This window comes from Podarcis muralis, chromosome 5 (assembly GCF_964188315.1).
Source record: "Podarcis muralis chromosome 5, rPodMur119.hap1.1, whole genome shotgun sequence".
NCBI classification, from domain to species: Eukaryota; Metazoa; Chordata; class Lepidosauria; order Squamata; family Lacertidae; genus Podarcis; species Podarcis muralis.
In genome coordinates, this window is record NC_135659.1 from 51,390,640 (window position 1) to 51,406,406 (window position 15,767).

A 15,767-nucleotide genomic window follows, 5' to 3' on the forward strand; every position below is an offset into this window, starting at 1 on the left:
TCTGGTTGCTGTGCTGAATTGACAATACCCACATACTGCACACATATCCCAAGTGAAGTTCAGATGTCCTTTCCAAACTCTATTGTGAAAATGTGTTATAGGCTAAAAGTGCTATGCTAAGCACATGCACTCTGAAGTAAGATACACTGAGGGTACTGCCAGTGTTTATGGTGGGATGCATGCAGAGTTTTCACAGCATCCATAGCTTCAAAACACCAGTGTGTATTTAACCCTTATTTAATCCAGATTTACCTGTTCAGGTGGGAGGGGTGAGTAAAGTTTTTTAAAAAACTGTTGCCAACAACCCATTTGCAATATCTAAACTACCTTATTACAATACGAAGCCCCATACCTGGAAGCACCCTGAGTACAATAGAACTTACTCTCTAGCATGAGTGCTTGGGACATTTGTGAACAACACCATGACAAGTCTGAGTTTTAATAGTAAGAGAGTCATATAGGCGGCAGCACTTGGTCTTGAGTACCATAAGAGATTAGGTGCATTTGATATACGGCCTGACTATGGGACTCTTGGCCTGTCCACCTTAGGAGATAGTCGTTTACTTCTTGGTTACTCTAGTGCAGTGGTTTTCAACCAGTGTGCCGTGGCCAGGGGTGCTGTGAGCAACGCTGGCATTTGTCCCTCTTTCTTTCCCTACTGATGCCCTCTCACGTCTCTGCCTCCCAAAGGCTTGCACAGCTGTTTATTGAAGCAGCCCTGGCTACAAGCTCCACAGGCAAATGGTGCCTCTGGGAGGCACCTCTCTTTGGGGTGGGCAGCTCAAAGACCTGGGCTGAGAGTAGAGGAGACTGATGGAACATCACAAGGGAGTGTTCGAAAAGGGGTGAGGGGCTGCCAGCTCTGCAGGCAAGGGGTGATATAAGTGAGCTCCAGAGTCCCACAGGGATGCAGCAGAAAGAATGTAGTTGGCTAAGGAAGCCGTGGAATCAAAAAGGTTGAAAACCTCTGCTCTAGTGGGGTTGGTTTTTTTAACCAGTTAGTTCCAGAGACCAATATATGAGGCTTCTTTACATAGACTGGTTTTGTTACTTACTTTATGTGTATTGATTTTAACTGGCGCTTCTGGTTCTAGTACTGTTGTGTGTCATATTCCCTTTCCCCCTATACATTTTAGTCTCTCCCCATATGAAAGTAATTCCAGACCCTTAAAAATTGTTATTGTGTTTCACTGCATCATTACCAGCTCTCCTTCTTCCGGACTTTCTGATTCACAGCATATCCAAATTCATCACCGTTTCCTTGTGCACAGAACCACCACCTAGCTACCATCAGCCTTACTTAGAACAACAAACTTTGTCAGGCACTGATCTAATTGCCTCGGCGACATTCCATGGCGTTCCTTACCATCACTGGAAAGTAAGACGTATTGGAAAACAGATTTAGAAGCTGGCTAGGTTGGTGATGTCCTTTGTTGCATGTAGAAATCGGTGGCAGGTGCAAGACTTTAACACTGTGTTTTACTGTCATGTTCACATGAAGTATTGTGCTAAGATACAAAGGAATCCTTTCAACCCCATATCCATTTTCTGTACCAGGGATAGTGAATCTGTTGGATTGCACCTCCATTCATCCCTGGCCATTGTTCATGTTGGTTGGGGGTGGGAACCAGAGTCCCATAATGTCTGGACCATGGGCTCCTTACCTCCATCATCAACAGGATTTCTCTGACCTGTAACTTGCATCATGAGGGTGCACCCTCCCTTCACTGCCTGTGTTCAGAATTTGTTGTAAAATGTATTAATTGTAGCAGAGCCCAATCTCTGCTCGAGGTTTTCCCACAGGCATCTGGTTGGTCACTGTGAGAACAGCATGCTGGATCAGATGCCCTTACAATGTAGAAGGTGGGGCAGGCAGGACAGAGTGTTGTTACTGCTCCACTGGCCTCTGTTGCCAGAGAGGAGCATTGTTGGTTCGGAGAGCTTTGCCCAGGGGTTGATGTGGGGCACCAGCAGCCACATGGGGCCCCAAAGAGCCCTAATTCTTCAACTATACCAGCCTGAAACTGAAGTAAAATAAAAAAAAAACCAGAAAGAAATGCACACTCACCTATTGAGTCAGCAGACATGGGATGCAGCAGTCAGTCAACTGCTCTGCCTTGCTGCTCCCTGGACAGGATTCGGATTTTCTGTTCATCTGAGCTGGGGTATCCAACAACAGGAAACCAGGCTTAGTGATGTTTGATAAGCTGCTCACACACAGGTGATTATGGTCCATGTCAGTGCTTCCAGGTGCTTCAGGATTCTTGAGAACTTTTCCAGGCAAATTTTAAGCCAGGGTTCTCACTTTTTAGAAATTATCTTTTGGAAGCTGTTTTGTGTTGATCCTCTAAACTGCTGAAATCAGACGTTTAAGGAACGGGGCAGGGCAGGAGAAGCAGTTTCCATTAAATGGAAAGTACTTTCTCCTCTTTAAGCAGGGTTCAAAGTTGCTTCCAAAGGGCTTCCAAAAAGTCCAGTGCTGCACTTTGAAGATGAGGACAAGATATTGTGGATGATGCAACAAACATGCACACCAGGGAAGCATTTGATCCACTTCAAACTTCGGGTATACACTGCCTACATCTGTTGCAAGTAACATGAGTGATGCGAGGGTAGACATGAGTGATGGTTGAAGAGAAACATAATGTGGGAACTCAGGGATGGATTACATCCTCTGCTTAATCCTGGTTGGAATTACTATTATTACTATTATTATTATTATTGCTGTTATTGCTATTATTATTATTATTATTATTATTATTATTATTATTATTATACCCTGCCCATCTGGCTGGGTTTCTCCAGCCACTCTGGGCAGCTCACAGCATATTTGAGAACATACTAAAACATCAAACATTAAAAACTTCCCGATCCAGGGCTGCTTTCAGATGTCTTCTAAAAGTCAGATTGTTGTTTATTTTCTTGACATCTGAAGGGAGGGTGTTCCACAGAGAGGAAACCACTACCGAGAGGGCCCTCTGCCTGATTCCCTGTAACCTCGCTTCTCGTAGTGAAGGAACCAGTAGAAGACCTTCTGAGGAGGATCTCAGGGTCTGGGCTGAACGATGGGGGAAGAGAAGCTTCTGCAAAACCTGAATATCAGGAAAGACAGCAATATTGTCCTACAATACAACTCAAAATATGGAAGGTTGTAATTATCTATCCAAAAGTGCCAGCAAGAATTAAATTCTGCAAGTATACTGGGTGTGGGGAAAACTTTAAAGTGAAAATTACCTTTGTGAAACACCTTGAGAGAGGCATTCCCAACCTTCAGCCCTCCAGATGTTTTGGCCTACAATTCCCCTCATCCCTGACCACTGGTCCTGTTAGCTAGGGATCATGGGAGTTGTAGGCCAAAACATCTGGATGGCTGCAGGTTGGGGATGCCTGCCTTAAGATCTATTAACAGGCAAGACTTTATAAATGACTGATTTGTGGGGGAAAACCTCAGTAAGAAATCAAGCCTCACAGCAATGCTACTCTTAAACAAAACTTTTACACGTAACAAATGTGAGAAAACATTTGGCCAATTCTCAAAAAAAGGAAGTAAAAACAAAAATATAATTTGTGCCTGAACCCCAACCTTAATGTGTTAGAAACCCATAGATGTGTGGACTGCAAGAAGGTGTTTGTTTTACAAAATAAATTCATTAAGCATCAGAAAATCCATGCAAGACACTGACAGATGCCACACAGTCTGACTAAATCAACATGTCCTCATGGAGAGCAAAGAAGCAGAGCAGTTGTGATCATTCAGTGCTAATGATTGAACAGTTGACAAAGATGAGGGAGAACACTGACATATTTCTTTTTTTTTCAACCAAGCAGTCAGCTCCATGCAAGAAATTCAGAAGCAGCTTGGTGTCTGTCCACCTAGTGATGATCTTATCAGTGGAGGCTCTTACACTAGGGCTACTAGGACATAGCCCTCCCAAGGAAAACATCAAGCAACGGGACACCGTGACAGAAGCCAGAGTGCATGGAAATGCCATTTACCTCCCACTGCAGTGGTACCTATTTCTCTACTTGCACTATAGTGCGTTAGAACTATCATGTTGGCAGAAGCTGGGACAGAGCAACAAGAGTTCACCCTGTCACATGGATTTGAACCACCAACCTTCTGATCAGCAAGCCCAAGAGGCTCAGTGGTTTAGACCACAGCGCCACCCACTCCCTCCACAGTATAACACTGTATAACACTAGAGAGAACTGGTGACCAACAAACCTCCCTAACTCAGGTCCTCAGTGTCCAAGTCCTGTAACTTCATGATGGGCACCTATCTTTATTGCAAATGCATCTGAGAAAAAAACCCCATAACTTCCATTTTCGCTGTACAGATGACTTTAATTTTATGTATGTGACTTAACCCAGTAAATCTTTTTTTAAATGGGATGTTATTGGGTTTTGCAATATATTTGCAATATATATAGTATAACATAGGTATGTCATTGTGTCACTGGATTATGTGTTTGACTGGCTTCTGGTAGGTTTTTTTCCCTTTTTATTTTTCTGGAATTCCGTATTGCTGATTTTTGAGGGGAGGGGTAGTTTTCTATCTGTTTTAAAATGATTGTTTTAAGTACTGCTTTATCTAATTATATTTTTGTTGACTTTCTGATTTTAGATTGCTTTACCCAGCAATTTTGTTGCCCTTAATATTTGAATTCAATCAGCCATTAATTAAATAGCAAAAGAAGGCAATGCTTTCTCAACTATTGATAACTGTTTGCTGTTGCTATAGTTTTTAGTTACCTGCATAATCTTATAGATATTTTCCCAAATTGTTTATTAGTCTGAATGCTTTTTTGACTTAGTGAAAATGTATTTCTTTAAAAAATGTGAAATGTTCACAATTACAATTTATATTCTTATTTCAACAATAAAGTTGTATTAGACCTTTTCAAAGTGCCTGCATTTTAACAAAACTTACAAATTCTAAAGTCAAATGCAGTTAGTCCCCTGAACAGAAAAGTGCAACAATTATAAGTTTGCGTCTCATTTTTTTCCAGTTAATCAGCCACTGGTGGGCTTCAGAGAACCATGAGCTGCTGCATGTCTTTGGCAAATTATAGGCCTCCACAGACCCAAGTAGTTTTACTATATCTTTGCTTTGCTCCTACTGTGATTGGTTCTTTTCTGTCCTTTCCTGTTCCTATACTGTATTGCTTTTCCTTCCTGCTAGCTGAATTTGTCTGTTCATCAAAGCACCTCACATGTGCAACTCACAGATACTACATCATATTCCGCCCATCTGCTCATGCTCCATTTCCTAGTCCTGCAGCCCTTTACCTAATTAATTTAATTTAGAACTACCGACTCTCCTGCCTACTCCCCTCTTCATACTTACCTGATCTATTGAGACAACCCACCTTACTCACTTCTAGCAAAGACTCCAATTCTAAGCATGCTGCATAGGATCCCTCCAATAAACGACACTCACCATTAAAGTCATCCAAATACGTTGTCTTTGGACTAGCACATTCTTTCCGGAAACTGCTGAAATCCACAATAGTGACTGTGCGTTCCACAAGCCTGAAACCAAGCAGAATTTTTAGTGTGCTGTTGCAATTGAGCTGAGGTCAGCACATTTTCCATTGTTTTTGCACATCTCCTGGGCTGCTATGAACCACACACTATATGTGTGCTTATCATCACCCTTCCCACTGCCACCCTGAATGCGATTAAATTTTGGGATGATGGGAATAAAATGAGCCAAGCAATAAGCTTTCCCCTTTTACACACACAATATTCCAAAATAAAAATGATGCAACATTCCAAGCCTCTGAAATCAGTGAGATGCTGTGGCTGGGGGGCGAACTCTCTAGGCACTTTACATCTTCCTTGTTAACAGCAGGAGCAGCTGCACTATTCCAAATGGCCATATTATGGCAGTCCCAGCAACATTACTCAGGGAAGCATACCACTGAAAAATGTCAACAACGAGGCTAAGTATGATAGGTGCATGCTAAAGGATAGGAAGTCAGATGCATTTAGTATTTTCAGCAGGAACCTTAAAAATGTAAATTGATAAGAATACATGTTGGTTTCTGCAATAATAATAATAATAATAATAATAATAATAATAATAATAATGTCAACATTGGGTCCAGTAGATTATCTGGAAGAACCTGATACAGCACTATTGATGAAGCAAAGCAGGTATTGACCAATGGGAGACCACTGGTAGTCCCACAAAATAATTAGATATAAATGCAATTTCGTTACTTTTTCAACATTAAAATAATGGGGTCAACAACATTTGGTAAATTTTAAAAAAATAAAATTACATGCCTTTTTTTATGGAATTCAGAATTGTGTTCAAATAATTTTGTTCAGCTTTTCAAATGTCAAACATGTAATAATAATTGCACATATTCATTTTATTTTGTATACTCTTGAACTTTGAGGTTGGCTGGGCTGGGTGGAGGGGCACCTCTGCCCAATACACTCCCCCCACGCACACCCAGTCCAGCTGAAAAAAGGGTTTGGATTCCATTGCCAAGTCCTCATATTACATCTGTAACATATATGTGAATTTGCCAAGTTGAATCTGAAGTCTTTTGATGTTTCAGAAGCTGGATATGCAAACAACCCATCCACAGAAAACATTTTAATGAATATGAAGTCACATCAATCACTATTCCATGTCAGCAAAACGTAAGATATAGCTTTCAGCTTCAGAACCTTATTTAAAAATATTACAAAAGCAACATTTGCCCAGAACAGCAGCATATAAATATTTTAAAATAAAAATTGGTTCCTATATGTTTTGGGTAGTGATCTTGTGTATTTCCAAATTCATAAGTATGCTGTCAGTAGTACTTCCAACTTTGGATGGATATTTATGGGGGGGGGGGGAAATCCCATTTAAAATTACATTCACTGATTTTTGAAGTGTGTATGTATGCACGCACAGAAGTGCAGATTTTGTGTGTCTGTCAGAAAGAGTGGAGGAGGGAGGGAACTGGATATATCAACTTCACATTAGTCAGGGACAATTATAAGTGCAGTCTTTCTTATGAACATGTTTTCCAAATCCAAAGGAGACTACAAGAGCTTCAAATCCTTCAACTATTCAACACACATGTGTAACTTTATCCAAATTAATAATCCCTTTTGAGAAAAGTTGAACATATGTTTAAGTGCTCTTGAGATCAGGTACTTTAATACCCTACTACTGTGATGACAAATCATAGGAAAGAATTAAATATTACAGTCCTGGATTCTCTTATTCCTAAGGAGGAAGCCTTGCTACTCAGAAATGTAATGACTCTAGTCATTCCTTCCCTTTTTATAACTCACTGCAAGGGTATGGGCTTAGCAGATACATTCTTTTGCACCACTAGAAACACACACACACACACACACACACACACACACAAAAACAACCCAACAAATTTATTGCTATATCATGTTCTATAGGCATCTATCATGTTGCTTTTAGTGCATCCTTACGTTTAGGAGCTAGAACTTCCTAAACCACCTGGATATGGACAGTGCTTAGGATTCTTTAGGAAGGTTCCTGCTAAGGAAAGGACTGCAAGCTAGATGGACCATTGGTCTGACCTAATTTGGCTTTTCTGATATGCTATTCCAAATAACCAAAACATTAAATACTGTATTGGCCTGAATATAAGCCTCACTTCCCCCCCAAATTCCGATCATGAAAAGTTAAAGTGCGGCTTATATTCGCAACCTTACGGTATGCAGCCAGGAGCGCAGGGCAAACAGCGCCAGGAGCGTGGCAAAGCGGTGCCTGCCCCATGCTTGGTTTCCTGTCCTCTTCCCCAAGGCCAAGAAGGGAGAGAGCGAGGAAGGGTAAAAGCTGAAGGCAACACAGAGTGGCTCCCCCCTCCCCTGTTCAGTATGCAGCCAAGAGCAGAGAGGAATGGAGCGGCTTAAATTCGGGTATTTTTTCTTTTCTCTCCCCCCCCCCCCATTTTAAAGGTGCAACTTATATTTGGGTGTGCCTTATATTTGGGTCAATACAGTAAGAAACAACGGGTGATCAGCTAGAAGTAGGAGTGCCAGCTTGGCCCCATGACCATGGGTGCTCAGATCTGTGGGTGCCATGAAGCGTGCATGGTCCTGGAGCCGAAATTTGTGGGTGCCCAACCCTTTCATGGAGAATTTTGTAGGTGCTCGAGCACCCAGGGCCCCAGGGAGCCAGCACTTATGGCTGGAAGGATCAAAAGGTTTTGTATATAGAGTGTATGTTCCACGCGTTTAAACACAGGTGTATTATTTTCAGGCATACAATTAAATTTGTGGATTTAGTTTGATCATTGAAGACCTCTCTTGGAACTTGCTGGAGCTTGGGTTTTGCTTGCAGAGCAGAGCTATGTTTTTTGCCTCAATCACCCTTGCCAGAATCAAAGTTGTTCAAAGTTGTTGCTTTTACAGGCAGGAGTTTTTCCTTTTTAATTAGGTATGCATCTTACAGTAAAATAGTACCATTACAGATGAAGGGAGTAATTCTCTGCTGTATGTGAGGGCAGCTGAGGGGTCTTAGGATACCATGGAACTCCCTTTCCACAGTCAGATAAGGAGGTTAATATTGGAAGACAACAGGGTTCACCATGAAAGGTCAGCTAGACAGAATTTGGGGATATGGCATTATCAGAATGACTGGTATATCAAAACTGAGTAATTAGCAGCATTGCTAAGAGAGATAAATGTATGTATGTAGCTCTTTATATCATATCCATCAGGTCAGATAACATTGTGAATAAGTTATATTCAAAGGTTAGACTCTGCTTAAAGATAACTCTCTGTAATTTCAGTCCACTCTGGTTTATAACTATATTTTATTGTAATTTACCTATTGACTTGAAATGTGACATCTTGAGGCACTGTAGCCAACACTGCTGTGTGCACTTTGATAATGTATCTTGCTAACTTTGCTATTCTTGTTTTATGTTTTCATTTTAAACATTTAAACCAAAAGGTAATTACAAACAAGAGGAGGTCAATCGTGGTGGCATGGTTTGAGGATGGCAGGGGCTGAAAAGGGGACAGCTGAGGCCTGCCAGGCTTTGACCCAAATGAAAAAAGCATGGGTTTGGCCCTGATGCTGGGGTGGAACAGAGAAGACTTTGAATCCAAATCACCCCCATTTCCCTGACATAGCCCCCCAGATGGACCGGCAGACTATGACTAGTTCTTCTTTCCTTTATAGGCAAAGCAACTACTACAGCCAAGCAACTACTTCAGGCTGAAGCTGTAAACAAAGCAGAGCTTTCTCCTGAACCTCTGGCTCTGCTGTTTGTTTCTGGAGAGAAATAAGGAACTGGAAAGCATTCAGGTACAGGCTGATTCCCACAACCATTGTGATAAGGTGGTGAACCCCCCAGGAGCTGCAATTTTCTCCCTAAAGTAGGGAATGCTCTGACACATGTAAAGACCACAGACTGTATATTACATAAAATGCTTTAAGATGTGCACAGAGTCACCATGTCAACACATGCTGAAGAAGTCACAAGATTGGCCAATAAGCTGGAGATGGTAATTTGTAGTGGCTGCACTGCTACATCAAGGTGGTTATGTCAACTGGGTCTTGGCACACCTACACATGAAAGCAGTCTAGTTGTGATATGGATCCAGTATCTGGCATTAACTTCACACTGATTAGTCTGTTTTAATGTAGACACTGAAGTAGATTAATTTATTTTCTAGCTAAGGAAGTTATCTAACAGTATAAAAATACCTGCTGGAAAGTGATATGTAATATAGGGATTTTCTGTTCTGTATCTCTTTAAGACTAGTAATTCTAAGCATATTTAATTCAAAGCCAATTCCACTTAAATCAATGAGATGGGTGTTTCAAGTAAACATGATTTGTGTTGGACTGTTGGAAATATAAGTGCAAGCAGAAGCCAGGAGCTGCTACTTCTTTTTTAGCAGGATGCAAATGCACATGTCCAGGGCTGAGCTCCAGATGGAAAACAAATTCTGGGACCCACCTTTAGAGAACATTAGCTCATATTAAGCCCTGTTTTTTGGACAGGCTTTTAAAGATCACTACCCGCTAAAATAGTGTGTTTGCCCCATGCCCTCTGCTGGAAAGAATCAGAATTTAGGAATTAGGGTTGCCTAGTCTAAATCCCAAAAAATAACAGATGGTATCTAAACCTAACATACTGAAGCAAGGAACGTTCATGATACTCTGTCGGTCTCTGATCTTTTGTAATACAATAAGAATCCAAGCCTTCAACTCAATGAAACAACTTCTGCTCTGGGTGGATAGGAATCCAGGAGGAATTAGTTTTTCAGTTTCAGCCTTTCAGATCAATATGTGAAACCAAGCAAGCCCTGTTATTTCCTCCTCCTCCTCTCTCCTCTATGCCAGCCCCACAAAGCCTGCCTGTCAGTGATGAATTCATAATTCAGGGATGAAGTGGTGGTGAAGAAAGACTATCAAGATTTGAAAGCCCACTCATGTAGATATTAAAGATTAAATGCAAAAAGGTTTAGTTAAAGAGATTTTTCTGGGGTTCCTCTAAAAAACAATTGTCATTATTTTTATTTTTTTTAGCTTTTTTTCAGAGAAGCATATAATTATAACTTTATGCTGGTGAATCTAATAATGTAAAAAAGAGCCCTACTAAATCAGACCAAAGACCCTTTGAATTCAGCATCCTGTTTCTCCACCAGGTGCCCCAGTGGAAGTTGAAAAGTAGGACACAACTACTCTGTGAGGCCATCATCTTCCTTCAGCTGGTACTCAGGGGCCTACTGCCTCTGATCCTGGAAGTGTTACATAGCCATCATGATTAATAGCAATTGATGGCCTTATCCTCCATGAATTTATCTAATTCCCCTTTTATGTTCACCATATGTTGTGGAAGCAAATTCCACAGTTTAACTATGGGCTGTGTGAAAAAGTATGGTGTTTTGATTGTCCTGAATCTTACATCATTCCAGATTATTGAACTGATTCCATTAATTTCTTTATTCTAGATTCTAGTATTATGAACAAAGAGAAAAACACATCTCTGAGCACTTTCCCCACATTATGCAAAGCCTTAATACATTTATAACATACCCTCCCTTAGTTACCTTTCCCCCTAAACTAATTAGCCCCAAGCTTTGTAACCTTTCTTCTTTGCAAGTTGTTCCAATTCCCTCATCACTTTGGCCCACCCCTTTCTGCACCTTTCCCAGCTTTACAATATCATTTTTAAGCATGGCAACTAATATTCCAAGCTTGGTTACACTATAGATTTGTATACAGTATTTATTTTTAACCCATTCCTAATGATCCCTAATAAATTTGATTTTCACAGCTGCTGCACACTGGGTTGACATTTTAATGGAACTGTCCACCCTGACCCCAAAATCCCTTTCTGGTCAGTTACTTCCAGCTTGAACCTCTTCATTATATATTTGAAGTAAGGATTTTTTGCTCCTTTGTGTCTCACATAATTTTTCACAGTGAGGCTCATTTGTTATTTTGGAGCTATTCACAGCCAGTTTGGAGCTCTTTGCAATACAAACATACAAATCTAGCACCTAGATCCATTTAATCAGATACAATCATGTCCTGTCCAAATGTGGAACGAGTAAATGGGTAAGAGATATAGGAACTTCTGAGTACATAATAAGCATATGTAGCCTGAAATACAGGTAGGAAATTAAATTTCCTGGACTCCCTAAATTACACCTCTGTTATCTGTCTGTCTAGATGGAGCAGGCAAAGGGTAATAGATTCACAGCATTGTAGAGTTGGAAGGGGCCATGAGGATCATATAGTCCAAACCCCTGCAATGCAGGAATCCTTTGCCCAACGTGGGGCTTGAACCCACAACCCTGAGATTAAGAGTCTCATGCTCTACCAACTGAGTAACAGAAGTAATATTTAATATCCTTCCTTCTTGATACATAGATCTCCATGCACTGCGGCAGAATGCATGCACTCAGATGCATGCAAGGATATCTGTGTGCTCAGCAGATGGTTGGTGCTGGCAGAAGGTGCAGTAGTTTTAGAAAGGGGGCCAAGTTCAAAACATTTGAGAAACACAGCCTTAAGAGGAACAAGTTCATGTTTACTCTTCCATATGGTACAGAATTGTTCGAAACCCAACTATGGTGTAACTCTAAGGGCTTGAAAAGCACAAAGGAAATAAAAATATTACTTTTAAGCAAAGCTATAATCCTTCAGGAATCCCAGCCACAGACCTGGGGATGATTGCATCAGACAACCTACAGAGTATGAAATATAGCCCTTCTCAAAGCCTAAATACAGGAGAAGAAAAGCAAATGGTAAAAAAATTATAGTTAATCTGAGGAAAGAGTGGAGCAATACAAGTGATCAGTGATCCCTTTTGACCTGCCACCCAGTCTTTGTCCATTTTTATATAGGCATCATGGGAACATTTCAAGGAGAACAAAGAAGTGCTTCAATAAAGGAATTATTGTGATTTGTTTTGGAGAGTGAGTATGATTTGTCATTTTTTAACAAATGGGAACGACAACCCAGTGAAGGCTAAAGCATCTGATCTGTGCTAGATTATGCAAAAGCACTAAGTTAACATTAATGAGCTCATACAAATCTCCAAGTACTCTCAATGCTGATCTGTGGCAGCCATGGGGGAAAGAAGCTTGTGGATGCACCCAACTATCCAAAACACATTAATTCTCAATAGATTATATTTATCTAACCATGGGGAAATTCTGTCCATGTGACTTTCAGCCATGTCAATTTATAGTAAACTGACAATTGACTCTTAGCATGCCACTGAAGATCACCCTAAATATTGGTTGGTGGTAGCATATCAGGAAATGCTGACAATTGTCCTATGTTGCAAATTGCATCACTGTGGCTTCTGAGTAAAGTGATAGTCGTAATGCGGTGAGCACTATCACTACATCTTCTCAGGCAATAATTTTCCTGAATTACTATGCCAAAGCTGGCCATTGGCTCTTTCTCAGGAGGAAAGAGTATTAAGAGGGCTACCTCTCTCCATGGAACTTTGTCTGACCAACATGCTCTTTTGCACTTTGATTTTTTATCTTACTGATTAGTTCTTAAGCCCTGCCTAATGGTTTGATCCTGACTACCAGGGTCAGCCCATCCATGAGGCAAGGTGAGGCAAATGCTTCAGGTGGCAGGATTCACAGGGGCAGCAGATCCAGCTTCCAAGGAATGCATCACCTGCTGCTGTTGCTGTTGTGGTGGCAATGACAGCTGCAGCATGCTCCTTGAGGGCTGGATCTGCCGCCTCCTCGGCAGCCCCCACAATGCTGCCTCTATATCAGTCTCTGGGGAGGTGCTGCTGGTCTCCTACCAGCCTTGTTCCTGATGTAGGTCTTTATTCTGCCCCCTTGCTCCTGATGCACATCTTCACTCACCCCTTCTTCCCTGGACAGAGGTGGGGAGCACTATTTTGTGGTTTGCCTCAGGTGCTAAAATGTATTGGGTCATCCCTGCTGGTAGCCTCCCAACAAGAAGAATATAGGAAGCTGCCATTGATCCATCTGGCTTAGGATGGTCCATACTAGCTGAAAGCATCTCTCCACAATTTCCAACAGGAGTCTTTCACAGACCCTTCGCAATCCTGCCTGGGACATCAAGAGAGATAGAAAGAGCACACCTCTTTATGGATCCAGGGTGGGCTTAGTTCCTAACTAGAAAGAGATTTGTGACAGATCCCATTTCCAGTTCCCTTGCCAAAGTAACCTTCTACCAGACAGTCAGCAAGTGTCCCACATGGATCCATTGCAATGCACTAATTACAGATTCCATCCGTTGTGCATTAAGTGGATACAAGTGCAGCCAGCCCAGGGGCACTAGGCTCTTTGCCTTAATTTGTGCTGTGTGCCATTCTCTTTTGCTGCAGGCAAAAGTAATTTCCCTAGCCTGGAAATGTGATTTAATTTGACCTGGTTCACATAGGATCGACATTTCTAACATTCCCACCCCTAATTTATGTGGGACTATGGGAAATTAAGTTTGGCTCACAATGATGGTCGCTCAGCTCTACTTTTCCAGTATTCTCTGCATCCTTCTGTTGCCTTTTCCATTCCGTGGAGTCTTCTTGTCTTGCATTCCTGCAAGGGCACCATCACAAAGATGTACAGCTTCAGCAGTGATTCTGTGAAACAAACAGAAGGTGTACTGTGGATAAACAGCTGACAAGCGACCTCAAAAAATGGTAGAATAGACCTTTTCTCTGGAGGGTTTTCTGAGGATGAGTATATCTCAGGGATCATTTGCTTTGTTGTGCATCAAACATAAAACCAAACAAAGCCAAAATCATACATCCAACTTGACCCTAGCTCTCACCCTGACCTCGAAATTGTGCTCAGTATAGATATACCCAATCCATAGCATCTATAGATATGAAAAATGCAGTATTCATCAAACCATTAGAACACCCCAGTGTCAACAAGCAGGCAAATGAAGTTTGGGTAGGAAACTTTAACTAACAGTGTGCTTGAGCTCTAGGTGGGCGGGAGTGTAATTTATTGTGGGCTTTAATATGTCTGGTGCCGTGATGAGAAAATGTCTTTAACAAGAGCTGTAAAAACAAAACTTCTTTATGTGCAAAGGTGAATCATCTGGCTGCATAGAACAGTGTATTTCCTCCAAGACTCTATCCTCATAGGCACAGCTGCACATGCCGCTGTTGCAATAGAATAAACCCCTAATGATATAACAAAGCCTCAGATGCTCCAGTCTGAACTGCTGAGCTGGTAATTCTGAATGATGTATGCAGGACAGCCCCTGAATTAGGGCAATCCAGTGTAGTTACAGTTTAAAAGTTATTGACTTTTAAACTGGAGAAAAACATATTATTGGGGGGGGGGACATCTGGCTGGGGGCTGAATGTAGCTCCCCAGGCATCTCTATCTGGCCTTTGGGACTCTCCTAGCCCACATCCTCTTCCCATGCCATAACCCCTCTTATCAAGCCACACCCCTCACTGGCCCTGCCCCACACCAAGCATTTTTGCCTGGCTGGCATGTGTTCTTGAACTATGAAAACACCTCTTGTTTGCCTTGATGGAGAGATGTGTATGTGGAAAACTCTGACTTTTTGCATGGCTGGAATGTAGCTTAGTCCAAGGTAGGAATCACCAGCATTCCTCCACCTGCTTTTTTACTTTGGCCTTGCCTACTACTGCCATTTGCCCGCCCCGCCCCTGGCTTGGCTGACAAGGCATGTGGGATGTCACTGACCATTGTCTTCTCCGTCCCACTGCCCATGGCTGCCTGCTGAGGCCCTTATCTGATGGATGTGCCAGAGCACAATGCATGCTATAGCCAGGCTCACTGCTCAGCACATATAGTGATCAAGTGTGCACTGTGAACGCTGAAAATGCAGCTCCACTGCCTCAGTCATATGGAGGGGGGACACCTGGCACACTTCGCAAAAACGGCAGCAAAGGTGGCATGTGCCATACAACACAATGAGGTGCTGGTGTGGTAGCTGCCCATGGATGTCAGCCTGGGTGGGCAGGAGTCTCTCAGACCAGGCACCTGAAGAGGAGACGAGAGAGAAGTGGCTTTGCACCCCTTGGTACTGCAGGATAGTAATGCCAGGAAATACTTTGGGACATAAAGCTGCCAAGCCTGGCCTCAATAGACTGTCAAAGCCCCTCCTGGCCTCTTTGCCCCCCTGACTCACATGCCCTGCCCCCTACTGATGACGCATTCCCTCCTGCTTGCTGCCTGCCCTCCTCTCCTCCCTCAGCTCAGCATCTGTCCAGGTCTGCACCTTATCTCACTCTGCCCTGCTGCTCCCTGTTGCCTTGGACCTCCCTCC

At 42.2% G+C, this 15,767-nt stretch overlaps 1 protein-coding gene across 2 annotated transcripts in view; it reads right to left on the reverse strand.

The window, feature by feature from the left end:
* Nucleotides 1-15,767, reverse strand: part of RNF220 (ring finger protein 220) — a 330,113-nt gene that overhangs the window by 314,035 nt on the left and 311 nt on the right. For both annotated transcript variants that reach the window (XM_028733705.2, XM_028733697.2), the window contains exons 2-4: nt 13,962-14,094; nt 5,442-5,533; nt 2,069-2,160 (exon numbers count right to left, since the gene is read on the reverse strand). The gene's annotated coding sequence lies outside the window, so the exon portion shown is untranslated. The remainder of the gene's footprint in view (nt 1-2,068; nt 2,161-5,441; nt 5,534-13,961; nt 14,095-15,767) is intronic.